Source organism: Choristoneura fumiferana, chromosome 4, assembly GCF_025370935.1.
Source record: "Choristoneura fumiferana chromosome 4, NRCan_CFum_1, whole genome shotgun sequence".
Classification (NCBI taxonomy): domain Eukaryota; kingdom Metazoa; phylum Arthropoda; class Insecta; order Lepidoptera; family Tortricidae; genus Choristoneura; species Choristoneura fumiferana.
In genome coordinates, this window is record NC_133475.1 from 462,676 (window position 1) to 477,932 (window position 15,257).

A 15,257-nucleotide genomic window follows, 5' to 3' on the forward strand; every position below is an offset into this window, starting at 1 on the left:
CATTGTCAGTTATTCTGGCTAGTGATACTCCCGATGCCATTTGCATCACAAAAGCACGAGTCCAGTAAGTCGGGTTAATTCACGAATAAGTGCTCATTGCAGGTTTCAGTCACCACTTTAATAAAGACGAATAAAAAATAATGACGTGCGGTGAGAGCTTTGATGGCTCGGTATTGTTTTAATTAAGCTTTATTTAAAACACAAATGTCGCGCTAAGTAAAGCTTTTATTGAATTTGTTGTCAAAAATGATAAGTACAAAAAGCAATGTTTATAACAACAATTTTGTCGAACTGGTCGATTTTTGAAACACAAAAATGAAAAAAAATGCTTTGAATTTGGAATGTTGTGAATTAAAGGCTGACCAGGAATATAAAAAACCTGACGCGAGGGCAGCACTTCAACATTGTATACTTATTGCAACATTATTTACACTTACTATAAGAAACCTACCAGTCATATTATAACGGTGTATTATAACGGTGTGGGTGATGTTTGAATATTTTCTAATCCCTCAGACTTTTTCTATGACAAATACTTTTATACATTGTGAATTATTTTCCTTTGGTTAATCTTCAGCATTTTAACGCACACAAACACAAAATAACACTGTAAAATAGGACACGTAAACAACGTTAAACTTTGACAGCAATAGACAGATGATTTTTTTTTTTTGTAATTTTATGGCCTGGTTACTAGACCTTTAAGCCAAGTCTTTATTTTCATGTTGTCATATCAGTTATTTGCTCATTGGTAACACCATTTATTAAACGTCACGTAAGTCATTCACTTCACAACTTTTAATTTTCACATCAGAGGTACTAATCGTTGATCGGAGCATCAGAGTATGTTTCACATTTCACTGTAATGTCAAAGTTCTTTGAAAGTATTTTTAATATATTTAAAGATAGGTATAAAACAGTCCACATTTTTCAACAAATCACTGAGGCGGCGGGAGGGGTCGTTAGCTGATGATAACACTTTAACTTCACTAGCCAGGATTAACCTATCCAAAGAGTATGCCGGACAGGAAAAAATCAAATGGTCTATATCGCCGATACCTCCGCAGTTGTTGCATTTATTATTATGTACAATTCCAAGTCTGGTCAGATGTGCAGGTGTCTTAGTATGGCCAAAACGAAGACGATTGATTGTGGTGATAAAATCACGGCTGGGTGACTTGAGCTTATCATACCATGGTTTGACTGGTAAGTCTTGCTGAATGCTTCCATACCATTTCCCCTTGACTTCCTGATCCTTCTTCCAAAATTCTTGCCACAATTTTTGTATGTCATGTTTAATGGCGGCATAACAATCAGTAACCGGAATATTTACAATTAATGACACATCTATCGCATTGATTCCATCATATGCAGCCTTATCAGCTATTTCATTGCCTGTTATTCCTTTATGTGACGGTATCCACATAAAAGAAATTTCCAATCCTTTTCTTCTATAATTGTTAATGATTTCTCTTATTTTAAAAATCATGTATGATGTTTTAAAATGAACTTTAAAGCTTTCCAGAGATTTAATTAGACTTAAAGAGTCAGTAAGAATCAAAAATTTATGGTAACTATTAGTAAATGCAATTAACTTGAGTGCTTCTAAAACAGCATATGCCTCCGCAGTAAATATACTACAATTACTATTCAGAACAAAGCTTTGAACAAATTTATTTTGAGGGTTATAAACAGCACTACGAACATAATTTTCTCCCTTACTGCCATCTGTATAAAGTTTGTAGTAATCTTCATTTTCACTTAAAAATTCTAACATATCCTGATTAGAGGTGATGGAAGCCCTAATTACTGAAACTTGAGGAATAAAAAACTGAATGAATGTGAATAACATGGCCAAGGTGATATTGCATACAATGATGGGAATTTCTTCCTCATTTCCAGCAGGATGCGAGAGACTTTGGGAGCCTGGCCATTGAGAAGATCGGCACCTGTAGTCATAGGATCATGGCAGTCTAATTCACAAGGTATTATTTTTTAATTATATTTTGATTGTTTGAAGCTAATAGCTTCACACTATGTCTTTCTGCCAGTAGTAATCTTCTCAATACAAGAGGCATGATTGTTGTTTCAACCTCCATTGCTCTAATGGGAGTTGAGCAGAAAGCTCCTGAAATCACCCTCAAAGCCTTATTCTGAATAATGTCTAGTCTATGTACATAATTACTATCTAAGTAAGCTAAACAACTATAGTCAAAATGGCTTCTAACTATTGCTTTATACAAAATTGAAAGTATCTTTGGGTCTGCCCCCCAAGATACTCCCGCTAGACACCTCATAATATTTAGCCCTTTTGTGGAGTTTTGAGATATATATTTAATATGTTTTTCAAAAGTTAAGTTATTCTCAATAACTATGCCTAAAAATTTATGATGGTTAACTTGGGAAATTACTTCATTATTGAATATAATATTATTAGAAGGAGAGTCCTTACTAAAAATCATAGAACTGCTTTTAGTTGGATTAATTTGTAGGTGTAATCTGTTATGGTAAAATAAATGTAGTTCCTTAAGAGCGTAGTTAATTTTATGGATGGCTATGTCTACATCATTATTGACACTATATAGTACAAGGTCATCAGCAAACTGTAAAATATTTACAAAATCTGTATTTACATATTTACAAATCTCACTAGTATACAAATTATATAGCAAAGGTGACAGAATTGCACCTTGCATAGTGCCTTTAGACACAGATCTTGGGCCATGTATTATATTATTATGTTTCACATATAATGTTCGGTTAACTAGAAATTCATGCACCCACTTGGCAAGTAACCCCGGTATTCCAAGTTAGTTAACACCTTAACTAATATTCCAGGATGAACATTATCAAATGCTCCTTTGACATCCAAAAAAACACATGCAACACTAACATTACTATTTTTTGCATATTTCAGATCTGTTATAAGGGATAAGAAGCTGTCTGCGCAGCTCCTACCTCGTCTGAATCCATATTGCACATGCGGAATAATGCTATTTGATTCAACAAACCAGTCGAGGCGACATTTTACCATATTTTCAAAAACTTTACCAATGCATGATGACAAGGAAATAGGCCGATATGAATCAGCACAATCTGGGGACTTATCTGGTTTGAGAACTGGAATCACGCACTGGGTTTTCCACGGCTGAGGAATTATTTGTTTTGACCATAGTGCATTGAATATATCTAATAAAATATCTTGTACAGTTGAATCCAAGCTTTTAATTAGTATGTAGGGAAAATCGTCTAAACCAGGGCTTGTATTTTTACGAGATTGAAGGCTTAGTAAAAATTCATTTCTTGAGAAAGGTTCTAACAGAAACTTGGATTTCTCATTATTATTATTAAGATTAAAGTATACATCTAGATTGTCGAAACTAACTGTGCTGTCCTCTGACAACTTATCTAAAAAGGATGCGATAAACTCATCGTTGTATGATTTGTTTTTACTTTTATTCATACCTTTAAACATTTTAATGTAATTCCAAATAACGCTTATTGGTGTAGTTCTATTAAAATTGTCGCAAAGTCTTTGCCAGCCATTCTTTTTTTCCTCAGCAATAGTCCTTTTTTTAATAGCATCAATTTTTTTGTAATGTATGTAATTTTCAATAGTAGGAGTAGCTCTGTAGCACTTTAAAGCCTCATAAGAGTTGACAACACTCTGTTCACATTTATCATTCCACCAGGGTGCCGGAGGTTTACTTCGAAAAGTTGAAGTTTTAGTAAATTTAGGTATGCATTCTTGCTTAAGTGTGTTGAGTCGAATACAAAACTGATTATATGATTCCAAAGGGTTCTCATTGTCCACAGTCAAATCGTTAAACATATCAATTGATAATTTTTAAACTTTTCCCAGTCTGCCTTGTTATACAAAAACTTGTCAACAGGAGGGTTTATTTGATATCTGTCTATTGAGAGTGTTATGTCTGTTATAGTTGGGAAATGATAACTTCCCATGTTGTCATCATGTACTGACCACTCACAAAGAGGGGCAATACAAGGACTGATTAGACTAACGTCTATAGCAGAAGGATTGCGATTAGGATAATTAAGAGTTGTAAAGCTGCCATCATTTAATATACATAAATTACACTCGTCAATCATGTCGAACAATTGTTGGCCACGACCCTTAGTGGAAACGCAGCCGAAAGCTATGTGGTGAGCATTAAAGTCTCCTGCTACAAAAATGGGTTTAGGTAGGTCATTTATTAATTTCCGTAAATTATTAATACGCATAAGGCCTCCAGTTGGTGGACAATAGACACATAATATTGACATATTACCACTTTCAACAGACAGCGATAAAGCAATTGCTTGAATGTCCTCATAAAAATCAGTTTGTAATAATTTACACTTAAAAAATGATTTTATCAGGATGGCTACACCTCCATGTTCATTTTTCGCATTTTTATAAAATATATTGTAACCAGGAATGTTAAAAGTTTGATTTTCTTTAAGCCATGTTTCATTCAGTAGGCAGATATCTATATTATTTTCTTTTAAAAACTTAATAATTAAAGGTTTTTTGTTTTTAACACTTTGAATATTATGAAGAGCGATTCTTAACTGTGAATTATGAGAACTAGAATCCATTTAAGATAAATTTTTAAAAAGCATCTCTTTAATTGTTGTGGTAGTAACGGGAGTGTCATCAGCATTATTAGCCAATTGGATTAATGTACGAACAATAGCCATAGTCAGATCATTATTACCTAATAGCTGAGTTTTAACATCAGCAACAGAAGTGACTTTCGTTTGGTTCTGTGTCTTATTTACAGTGGTATATAAAGGCTTATTTACATCCGAATTTACATTTTGTACAGTTTGCTGAGTAGTTTTTAACGGGGGAAAGTCCACAGCGTTTTTGGTATTTACAATAGAAGAGTAAGTAATTTTACTCTTTTTCTCCATCATTTTTTGCATTTTTATTGGGCAAGTCCTTGAAATAGCCATATGTGGCCCGCTGCAATTTACGCAAGAAAGCTCGTTTGGTTTATCGCATTCTTTATAGTGATGATCACCAGCACAACAACTGCAGCGCTGTTTGCCGCTGCAGATCTTGGCCGAGTGATTAAACTTAAAACATCTGTAACATTGCTGCAGAGGAGGAATATAATCGAATACCCTGTACGAGAACAGGTCATATTGAACATTGTCAGGCAATGAATTTGACAGAAACGTAATGCTCACAGTTTGCAAAGGCACTCGTTCTTGACCTACCTTTTTCGAAAAACGTCTGACTGAAATTATTTCATATATCGACGACAGCTTGGAGTACAAGTCCTTGTTAGAAATGTTCACTGGAACAAATCGAATAATTCCTGTTTTTTTCAATATGAGCTGCGGGGATGAAAGCTCGCATGCCATTTTTTTCCAGAAAAGCCGTGTTGTTAATAAAGTTGTTGGCCGTGTTAAATTGTTTAAATACCACCACAATCTTACTAGCATTTATTCTGCGAATAGCCACTACACCTTTGATTCCATTTGAGAATATGTGGTTCAAATAAATTGGGCTTTTGTTTCCTAGTCTTTCGTTCGTACTAGATTCGACGAATACTTTAAATTCCGTGGAAGCCGAGTTTTCCGGATAGAGTCTCTTATAATCAGGTTTGTGATAAGGTAAGTAAAGATTGTCCTCACCGCCTCCACCACTTTTCTTTTCACTGTCCATTGTCCTGCTCCGTTTTGTGCCGGGGGCGAGGGGATCGCCACCCCCGCCCTCGTTACCCACCATTTTTAAATACTCCACTTAATATTAGATATTTACAGACAAATAAAAACACTAAAACACAAATATATACAATATTATGAATTTTCTTTTCAAAAAATTCAAGTTTGACGCCCTTTCGTTTCAAATTCCCGCCAAAGAATCCATAGACAGATGACATTTGAATTTAGTGTTACCAGTGTAAGAAATTAGTTCCATTGGTTTTCCGCAATATGGCGAGGTTTTTTATAATTCTGGTCGGCCTTTATCTAATTAACAATTGATTTAAACTGCAGGCAACCGATAAATGTAACTGGCGAGTTGTCAGTGGACATCTTCCGGCTGATGATGATGAATGCATTTACAGTGGAAATTTTGCAGTGCACATGTTTTTACTACTTTCGAATGCTATTTGTCACCAGTGTGAGATCTAAAACCGACCATTAAATAAAAGCTTGTAAAAATTAAGTACATAATTGGTTCACTCTAGATCAAGAGTTGGTAATATTTGTTTACTTTTGTTATTATACAAATGATTTTTTCCTGTACAGGGTGTTCACGTCGGCAGCAGGTTGATCGTAAATAAGAGGTGCAACCGCACGGTGAATTACGGCCCACCCTGTAGGTGCAACGGGGGAAGTTTGTGTTAAATTCTGAATGATCAAATAGTTGGGATTCAGTAAAATACTTGCAATAATGCCAGTCAGAGTGCGTATAGGCTAGTGAGTATTACTTGAGAAGCGAATGAAGAAATCATGCAGGATATTAAAATGGCGAATTCATAATTATTATCATTTGCCAAAAAAATAGTCATTTGATCTAATTCCTGAATCTATTTAGTGAAATCAGCTAAAAAAGGCAACTTGTTTTTTCATTTCTCCAAATTCGATTAGTGGTTTGATAAAATCCCTGAAACGCATCATCGAGTTGACGAAACGTCTACCTTGTCAACTCGTTTTATGATTTCACTAGACACGTTCCGGGGCGGTTCGCTGTAAGTAATACAATTAATGAGAAAGAAAATGAATCGTTCCATTTTAAGAAACGCTGTTTAACTACACAATGTAATGACTATTCAATGTATTTAGTTTATTAACTACCTAAAGCTGTGCTTCCACTAGAGATGTGCGAGTGTTTTAATAATGTGTTTTTCATGAACCAATAGAAACTCTTCATTTACCTATCTTTCTCTTAGCCTCGCTCCAGTCAGCTGTTTTTACTAGAGCTATGCTGTGCGAGGTTTGGGAAATGGGTCAGTAAACTTTTTCTTGTTTATTATTCTGTCCCGTTGTCCAAGATACAGCAGTGACTGAGTTTCTTAAAAAAATTATGATATATGCTACTAATATGCTTAGGAGTTTGTCCATTAAATTATGAGCTTGTACAAACACACAAACATGCCGCCTGTATTCCCAAACGGGGTAGGCAGACCACACGAAACGTTACCGCTTCGGAGCCAGTTTTAGCAATTTTAGGTTTTAAGTTTGACAAAAACGGTACAATAGTGACAGGTTGCTAGCCTGTCACCTACGGTATACCTTAACCTATATCACCAGTCACCTCTTACGACATCCACGGAAGAAATGGAGAGGTATAATTCTAAACCGACACCACACGGGTTGGGCTTGTAAATACGACAAAAATTTACGCTCTATGAATTACAACCACAGAAAACATGGAGAAACTCATGGTTTTAAGGAGTTGTCCAGGGGACGTAACCATGGCAACGCGGTACAGGGAAAAGTTGATCGACCCAATAAAGCATTTCTATTGTTCCATGAAAAATACATTGTTTCTTTCTCGCACATCGCTGGTAGATACACAGACAAATAAAAAACGAAACAGTAGTGCTAAAGAAGCGGTGATATTTATAAAAAAAGTTGTCTTGTTTGTATCAGTCGATCCAGTAAAGCCTGGTGTGATCTCGCGGGTTTGCCCGCTAACGAATAAAGCCACTCAAAAGAAAACTCTAGCAGTTATGAGTAACTGAAGTTGCGGTGCAAGTCATGAGATGTTTGAGGGGTTAAATGCAAATACTTGGCTTTTTGAAAACAGGACACTAAGACAGTGTTGCTGAGTTAGTAATTATGTACATGAATAAAATTGTAAATAAAAATTACATTTTTAAATTAACATACCATCGAGTTATAACGCGTAAGCTAATTCGAAATTTAGTTAGTCGTAAAGTGTTTATTAACTTAATTACACAGTTGGTAAACCAGTTGCCATATCACGGGCAATTTTTCGTTCCTTAAAAAATGTGCCTATGTACTTTGGTCTTTTAACGTACCTAAACCGTTATTTGTATATGTTTTATATACAATTATAGGGAGTTATACAATACAATTCAATAATTTAGACATACGAGTGAACTCCATCGCGCTCTAGACGCTTCTCTTGCTTGTGCTGTTGCAATTAGTAATTCACATGACATGACTGTGAGGGCACATCTCCGCTGCCGCGTGACGTGATCGCTGTCGCGCGTGCTCCTGCCTCGCGCCGAGCGGATCGTTCACCCCGAGTTGTTGTAAATCAGCCCGCGTTGTCTCTCATGAACATATTTCCCACGTCTCCTCTTTTTAAAGTCCGCCTACGTTACCAAAATGTACGCGGTAGTACAGAAGGGGGCTCTACAAGTTTATTGTGATGGATGGTTGAAATAAGAAAATATGTTTAAATTTTCAAAATACCCTTGACATATTTTGTAGACAAACAGCGCAACCTGTGTTTAAAGAACAAGTCAAAAAAGTTTAGAAACCGCGCCAAGGCCCTTTTAAAGTAACTATTAGTTTTATATAGTCAAATAAGCAGCTGAATCGATTTTATTGAAATTTGGCTAAGAACCTTTTCAATTAAACTGGCTTTCGATTAAAAAAAAACTGCATCAAAATCGGTTCATCGAGCTACGATGCCATAAACAGACAGTCAGGTATAGTCAAACTCATAATCACCCCTCTTTTTGTGTCGGGGTTAAAAGCAAGTAAAAATTAAAATATCCCCCTACAATCTTGCAATTTTGATTTAATCCAACCTCCATATTATTTCGCGGAGGCTATTTTGAAATACATATAAATTCTGTCACTCGGACAGCTTTGATGGATGTAATGATAATGATAATAAACAAAAAGAAAGAAAGAAAGAAAGAAAATATATTTATTTAACGATATAAAAACATCACAATTAACATAAACATACCTAGATAAGACATAAGACATAGATGACGCTAAATAGGTCCCCACTCAACATAATGCCACGGCAAGCCGTGCCGCTGACTTTCAGTGACAATAACTCATAGATAGATATGTTGAAACCCGTCCAACTGTTTAGACTATAGAGAGAAGTAAAGAAATAAGCATTCATGCATAAATGTTTCGGGTACTCGGGTAAAATAGTAGAATCTTAACCGCAGCCATGTTGGTGTAGACAAAGCCAACTCCTCACAAGTCAGCAGTCGACAGGTTAAGTTGGGGCGAGGGGTCCAGTTCCAGTTAAGTGGGGTCGCCGAATTATTCGCGTTAATTATGCAACGGCAGCTTAACACGTGGCCAGTGGGGCTTGTCGCCATTGGTCGGCTAAAATTTAAGATATTAAATTCCCTTGTTCCGCTCGATAGTTTTTTTTGAAGCAAGCAAAGCAAAGCAAAGTAAACGGAAAGAGAAGCAGCTGAGAAGCGCTGGGCGCAAGAACAAATCGTGGCTGCGGAACATCCGAGAGTGAAACGGGATCGCTTCCATCGAGCAGCTGTTCCGGCAGCTCATAGAGAAGAGTACAAAAAGCTAACGGCCAACCTTCAGGATTCAAGAGGCACTGAAAAAAGAAGAAGTTTTTTTTAGAGAAAATTTGGTAGGCAAGCGAGCTCCGTCTTTAGTCCACATCTTCGCTTACCATCAGGCGTAATTATTGTGGTCAAGCGCTAACCTATAGCTGTAAAAAAATGAATAACCTATCCTAGAAAAGTTGAAAAATCCCTGACATTTTCATTTCAAAGTTCAATATATCAAAAATAGCTGAATCGATTCTAATGTACCTAACGTAGCTGAAAACCACCGCAAGAATACTTGCTTTTACTTAAAATAACAGCATGAAATCGGTCCATCCGTTTGTATGGGAGCTACGATGTCACAGACAGACAGACATTGGCGTCAAACTTAGAAAATCCCTCTTTTTGCGTTGGGGGTTGAAATTAAGGAAGGAAGAAGGAGATCGAGATTAACCCCCGTTTAACTGTCCATTGATTAAATTTATTTGACGGATAAATATTATGCCGTCTCTGTTTGTTTTGTTCGAATAGACGGCGTAGCACTTATCCGTCAAATAAAATTAATCAAAATGTGTGGTGAAACAGCTCCTAAATCATTTTGGTCAAATTAAAGAGAATATTAGCGCTGGGTCAATCGGCTCATATCAAGAAGCCAAAAGGCTGGCGTGAGAAAGGTATAAGTAGCAGTTACAATACCGACAAGAGTATATTCTTAAATAAGTTTATGATGATGATGAACACACACGCAAAACGTAAAATTTTATAACATTATGCACTCACATTGATTATTTATATCAAAAGACTCATAAAACTACAGTTTCCTACCATAGACTCGAACCTAAGTCGTGGACGAACGGACGGACGGATGTATAGACAGATATAGTGAAACTATGATGGGTTTCCTAGGAAACCCTAAAAACACTCACACCTCAAATAGTAGCTTTAGGTGGTTTGATAACTTTCATGAGTATTTCAACAGATTTTTGTTTCGAATCGCATATTTTGAAAAATCTAGCCACAGTCAGCATGAAATTTTAATAAATTCAAATCGCACCGGAAGCACACTTTAGGAATGTAATGTTGCATAAAACCTTCCAGGGTTTGATTCTCTTGTTCAATATAACGCAACATGACACTGAAACCTGAATGTTTTAGTCCCCTAGTTAGAGCAAGACGAAGCATAAAGAACAGAAACTCCTTGAATTAAATCAACATTAGGTACAACTGTCCGACGACTGTCCGCGGAATCCTGATTAAAATAACACCATGTATATCGTCACAAGATTAGGCTTTTGTTTTGGGTTCCTTAGGTTAAGACAACTAAAATGTATAGGTAAAAAAAAGTGGTGAAATCAAGAAAATATAAAGTTAAAATCAACTGAACGACTACGAAAAAGGACGTTACGCGTTACCATATCTGTAGGAAAGCTTGTTTGGAGAAATTAAAGATTTTTCTGTCCCAAGCCGTACTAGGCCCACGTGGGATCTACGGCCCAATTCTTCTTATTCTGAGAGGAGGCCGGTGCCCTGTAGTTGGTTATAGGTATACGCCAAGATAATGATGAAGGATGTGTCAATAACAACCTTTACAATAGAAAAAACTAGATTTTTGCTGGTGGTGCAACTTACATCAGATTAGAGTAATAACAAATATACATAAGACTAACCATAGTTATAAACACACGTATCAAATTTACAACAAATTTAAATAAATAGATATACAGCAACATATAAATAGATGGACTATAACTACCAGGTGTTACAACTGTTACATAAGACGTAATACAAAATTAGTGTTTCGTGCTTAGTTAATGCTGAGTAATATAATGCATTTTCTATTACGCTTTATGTAACATCCCGTACAGCACAAGATAGATACCAGATAGTGCTCCCTATGCAGATAAGGATCTTGCATGCCTTAAGTCGATTGGTAAGGAGTCCACAATCGAGTGGCCCGGACTGTAGGTATCTAAAAAGACGCAAAATTTATGTACAACTTTCTTAATACAATATCGCTAATCTAAGCTGTATATTATGTGGTGTACAATAAAAAGTTAAATTATTGTATTGCATCGTAAAATATGACCCACTGTGGTTTGTCCAACCTCACAATAAGATTTAAATTTCTAAAACTGAATGGGAGAAAAAAAATAACAAAAATCAGAAGTGAATTCAAGTTTTCTCGCCGCTCGGTCAAATTCAAGACGCACTCAACCCTAACTTAAAACTCCAACTATTCAAATTGAATTCCTCTATAGTCACAACATTAGGGCGCGTGTCCTCCAAGTGGGCAAGTTCCAGTTGTAACTGTTTACCTACAAGTTGCCAAGTTTAGGGTCCTCCACTGACCTCCAAGTTTGTCACAATGCCCCCACATTTGAATAGGGCACCATTTAAATAATGGAGTTGGTATTTCGCTTTTGCTATTTTGCTAAGACGCTGGCCGTTAAGGAGCAGGTGGACTTAATTAAGTTGTGGGCGAAAGTCGAAACGTTAAGCCATTGTGATCAACGTTTGTTCATGTTGTTTAATAATCATTTATATTGCAAACGCCTTGAGCATTTTAATAACTAAACAGGTTAGAACGATTTCATCCTCTCGATTTATTTACGTCCCACGTGGGCTTAGTGCGGATTGGGATATTCACACACACCATTTAATTTCTTCAAAGTTTCACGTTTACTTGTGATGTTTTTCTTCATTGTAAATTTTATTGATCGCGGTAAGTTTTATGTGAGTGCACATGATTTTACAAATGCGAGCTCTGGTTCGATTCCAAAATCTTCTGATTGAATGGTCATAGGTCTAACCACTAAACTTTCACGGCTTATACGTACAATACAATATGGTACAGTTTAGTCGCTTCAATTGTTTTGCCAGATCGATTTTACAACTCGTGAAAAATTATAAAGTTAATTCATATTATTGTTAAGCTCTAAAGAGTGAACAAATGAATAAAAATTAAGATATCACAATTTTCTTGATTTGAAAATAGAAACAAGAGGTGTATAAAATGTTACCTTTCCTGTTAAAGCATAACTTGATTGCTTATTGAACAACTGGTGATACAATAATTTTTATGATTATGTTTACTAATTCGACCAATCCGCTTGTAATCTTATTCCCAAGCACACGTGAGCTATCTATCCCAACAAATACCGTGATCCGGCCCCACAAATTAATTATTTACTAAAACCAAAACACGAGCCTAATCATTTGTCCCGGTATTAGCACCGAAGCAGACCTCTGTACATAGTGTCCTTAATTTAATAATTTCCGACCATTTAGTGCAAAGCTGCCATATTTGTCTTGGTCTAAAATCCGGGTGTAGATTAATCCGGAATTTTGTTAACCGGCCCCTTATCCGGGTCCGGGGGAGCCGGGTGGTCACTGGGGTGACCACGTGCCGTGCAAACACTTAGACATGGGTACTGGTCAAAGAGGAGCAAGCGCAGACGTTAATAATATATGTGGTGTCAAAGCGAACTATTATTATCGCTTATAGTTATTAATAGTGACATTAAATGTGCGAGGTTTCCGTTTATTAGTACTACGGTTTATAACGAACCTTTGGTTGCAACAAGTGAAGTTGCTTTACGCACTATGTGTACTTTGGCACGATGTCACATGCAAGGCCGATTTTGAACCAAAGGGTTACACTATTTAGGCCACCGCTGCTTTAACGGCATCCTTATGCTAAGATAATTATACCAACTACTTTTTCAAGTTTAATTAATACGTAGGTACCCTATGAATTCAGATTATAAAAAAATAAATATAATAAAGACTTATCTATCTAAATTAATCTTTGCTCCATCACAAACAAACACTTAAGTCTGTCCAAGACAACAGCGGTGCCATCTGCAAACCAACAAGCAACCCTCCACTATCGATTCATACCTGATTTCTTAATGACAAACAACAAAACAAAAGTACCTTTGTTTTTGAGGGGAGTGTTTGCGACAAAAGTTGGTAGTCGGAGTCACTTAGCATAAGTAGCGCAGTGCCCGCTACCTGGAACAACTGTCGTTACATAAATAATAATCTGAGAGGCCGACCAACAAAACACCATTAATGTAGCAGGGAAAGCTACAGTGGATACATTACTCAGACTGTTTGTAGAAAAACTACTAGGTTTTCAATGTGCACCTTTTTATGCACCCAGGGATAATTTAGTAGAACGTTTTAACCGCACCATAAAACATGAAAATTCCGAATTGACTAATTTATATAGAATGCTGAGGTAATAAACATAAAAATAAAAGATACATTAAAAATAAGAACCTTCTGTTTTTAAAACGGGTTGTAGATAATTGTATCAAAGAAAGATTTTCCTAAAAATTCAAGTAGTATTATATACTCTTTCTTATAATGATTATGAGCTTCCGTCTAGACGTAAGTAATATACTAGTATCTTTATTAAAGTTAAATCTAATGTCAAAGTAATTTTGTCATTATAATATTATTATTTAAGGTATACAAAACTTTAAACTCCTCATAGTGGCCCATGAATTATTAATTTGACTAGAAAATAGTCGAGTTTTATTTCTGTTCTACTGTGACTGTCTCCACTCGCCCATGTTTACCTCACAACAACGTAAAAATATGAAGAACACGCATTACTTAGCCGCGGACACATCGCAACTAATGTCGCCACGCTAAGTGACTGCTCTGATCCACCTTGTTTATGGTCTTGCGAATGTATCGTCTTATTTTATGGCGAGGTTTCATGGGTTGCTTCAATCTAGTTGATGTGGCTTAGAGATAGGGATCGGCACTTTTAAAGAATAAAGACAAGTTGCTCACAAATCAGTTGTGAATATTTCTTGGGAGTATATTATGTAATAAATAGGTATGAATACTGGTATCTATACCGCGGTTTTACGCCTGTGGGAAATTTAAAATATTGGCTGGCCTTCCGTCCCGTGTGAATTTGGAAAATATACTTTTAAGCTAAATTTAAATTTAATTAATTGAAAGTCACACTTGGTACCTGCGTAAATACAAATATAATTTTGACATTGCTTTGTTCAAATTATTTTCAAAATAAAGTCATGAATTGTTTTATGCAAGTGAATACTTTAAAAAATAACCAACAATTTACTTTTACATGACACATAATTACACGACGTAGGTAATATACATACTGACTAAACGAATTCATTATTCTAACATAAGAAGTAAACAAAGATTTAGCGAAAAATGACAAGAACGCACAACTAATCCACCGGGCATCGAACCCGCGTCAGTTATGAAGGTTTAGTGGGGCTGGACTCAACTATGTGGAATATTTTTAATCAATACAAATTAGGTTGAGGAACGCCAGCCTCGGGCGCCGCCGGATGTGCGCGGCTGCACAGGGGAGACTCTTGGAAAACTTGGGCAAAAGTATGAAGAAATTGTAAAAATTTCGATAAAAAATTATAATGAAAATTAGTTGTGCGCTGACAAATCTCCGTAGAATTTAGACAAGCTAGAAATTGAGCATATTATTATCATTCGCGTGATGATAGCAAGAAATATCAAAGTTGTGTTATGTTTGAGTAAATTATTGGGTTTATGATTTTCATTTAATAAAATTGTTAATAATCAAAAAACTTCTCTTCACTTTTTCACTCATAGTCAAAAAAACATGCACAGGACTTATCACGCTAACGTCTACTCGTGACGACGGCCACTGTAATGTTGCCGAAACGTCGAGGTAAATATTACTCGTGTGTGTTAGCGTGATAAGTCCTGTGCGTGGTATTTTGACTATAGGTACATCTAATCAGTTGAAGTGGT

The 15,257-nt window shown here is 36.0% G+C and overlaps 1 long non-coding RNA gene across 1 annotated transcript; it reads left to right on the forward strand.

The window, feature by feature from the left end:
• Positions 1–781: 781 nt before the first annotated feature.
• On the forward strand, positions 782–3,215 carry LOC141427234 (uncharacterized). The gene is made up of 3 exons (XR_012451310.1): positions 782–1,206; positions 1,903–1,985; positions 2,918–3,215. It is a non-coding gene; the product is annotated as an uncharacterized lncRNA (long non-coding RNA).
• The last annotated feature ends 12,042 nt before the right edge of the window (positions 3,216–15,257 follow it).